Source organism: Bos grunniens, chromosome 7 (genome assembly GCF_055505025.1).
Source record: "Bos grunniens cultivar Pamir isolate PY7600 chromosome 7, Bosgru_T2T1.0, whole genome shotgun sequence".
In the NCBI taxonomy this organism is placed as follows: Eukaryota; Metazoa; Chordata; class Mammalia; order Artiodactyla; family Bovidae; genus Bos; species Bos grunniens.
In genome coordinates this window covers 43,577,162-43,579,569 of record NC_141171.1, presented here as the reverse complement: position 1 = coordinate 43,579,569, position 2,408 = coordinate 43,577,162, and positions in this window count along the sequence as shown.

Below are 2,408 nucleotides of genomic sequence, written 5' to 3'. Positions count from 1 at the left end.
GCGGGCGCCCCGGGCCTCCTCCCCCTTCCGCGCCCGACACGCCGCCGCCATCTTGTTTACCTCCTCCCCCGCCCTGCACCGCCTCTCCGCCGCACGCCCGCCGCGGGCCCGCCCCTCGCGGCGCCGACGTGCACGCCCGTTGGCCGAGCCTACCAGCCCCGTCCCCTCAGCGAACCCTGCCGCCACCGCCCATTGGGCCATCTGGACCCAGGCGGGCCCCGGAGCGGGGATTGGTTCTCGTTCGGCCCCGCCCCAGGGGTGGTTACTGCTCGCTCATTGGTCCGCGGACACGCCCGTCAAGTGGAGGGGGCGGGAAGCAAGTGCGGGGAGGTGAGGCCGTGGCGTTGACCTGGGAGGGGTTGAAGGCTGGGGTTGGAGTTCGCGAAGGCCGAGGGTCGCCTCGGAACCGGGAGTCGTGGGAGGGAGGGTGTCTGAGCACAGCCCTGGCTGTCCCGGATACGGCCCACAGATGCTGGTGGGCGCCTGCTAGGGCCTGTCCCCCGAAATCTCTTTTGAAGCGAGGTGAAGGGTCAAAAAGTAGCCGAAAGTGGCCAATTGAAGGCAGAAAGCCTTTATTAAGCATCTCTCAGGCCAGACGGGGCGAGAAGTGCGCTGGACCGTCTCTACCCTAAAGAATCTCACGGGGTAAAACGCAGTACTCAGCTGGCATGGTGCCAGCAAAGTGCTTTGGATGAAAAATACAGAGATGGCAAAATACTAGGGCTTGATGAAATTGAAAATTCCTCCAGGCCTGTGGGTTTTTTCTACCTTTCTGTTTTTTATCACTTGATTATTTTGCCAGAGCAAACTGCTTGAGTGGGAACGGTGGGAGCTGACACTGTCAGATTCGGGCTCTAGGCTGCGAGTTCTGAGCCTGACACCTGTGGACTGCCTAAATCTATGTGTGAAATTGAGTGTGTCCTTGTGTGTGTTCTTGGGGACATCTAGGACTTTCATCAGATTCTCAAATGACCCACAGAAGGCAGATTGCTGTGGCTTTGGGGATGGGGGGACCACAAGTCACACCAACATACAAGCCAGCCCTAATTAGAACATGTAGATTAGCCCCAAATTCCTTTTCCTTAATCATAAAGAGCAGAGCAGAAACCAATGAAACAGAATAGAAAAAAAAAAAAAAAAACAGGGAAAATTGATGAAGCCAAAAGACTATTCATTGAAAGGATCAAAACAACTGATAAAACTCTGGCAAGATTAACCAAGAAAACTAGGTGACCTAAAAGGATTAGATATAGGAACAACTCTATGCCCAAAATTCAATAGGAAATAGACCAACACCTGAAAAGGCACTAAAATGAAAACTCAATGAAGAAGAAATAGATAATCTGCATAGTATTATATCTTTTAGAGAAATTAAATCTGTAGGGAAAAACCTTTCAACAAAGACAATTAAGGCCCAGATGTTTTCATTCATGAATTTCCATCAAACTTTTTAGGAAGGACTTCTCTGCTGGTCCAGTGGTTAATTGAGAATCTGCCTGCCAATACAGGAGACACCAGTTCAATCCCTGGTCCAGGAAGATGCCACATGCATCAGGGCAGCTTACCCCCTGTGCCACAAAAACTGAGCCAGCACTTTAGAGCCTCTGCTCTGCAATATGGGAAGCCCCCAGCAATGAGAAGCCCCCACTCTGATGCAACTAGAGAAAGCCCACAAACAACAATGAAGACCCAGGGCACCCCCAAAAAATTTTTAATAATAAAAAATTTTAAGAAGAAATGATATTGGTTCTAAACAATCTTGCAGAAAACGAAGAAGAGGCAACACTGCCCAACTCAAATTCCTTTTGGTATTTTCTGTTTTTAACTGCTGACTTATGCCCAACTTTCTTAGAATCTGGGGGTATTTGATAATCTTGGCATCCCACTCTCCTGATGTGCAGGACATATGGAAGGACATAGGAAATGTTTGGTGACCATTGCAGAAAGAGTACATGAAGGTGAAATCTTGGCTCAGATGTGACCTCCTCCAAGAAGTCCTCCTGGTCATTCCCTCGAATGTAGCCCTTTTCAAGTTTAGTTTTCTTCTTAACACTTGTCACCAGCAGAAATTATTTATATATTTCTTTCCCCATATTTCTTTAGTCTCTGGAACTGCACTGGAAACTCTCTGGGGCTGAGGCTGGATATGTCTTGGCCACTGCTGTGTCCTCAGCAATTTGAGCTGTGTCATTCAGTACAACAGCCACTGGCCACATGTGTCTGTTAAGCTCCTGTAATGTGGCTGCTGGAACTGAGATGTGTTATGAGTGTAATACACACTGGATTTATATATACATACACACACACACATATATATATATATACATGTATATATATATATATATATATATATATATATATAATGTATTTATTTTTTATTGCGCTGGATCTTTGTTGCTACGCTCGGG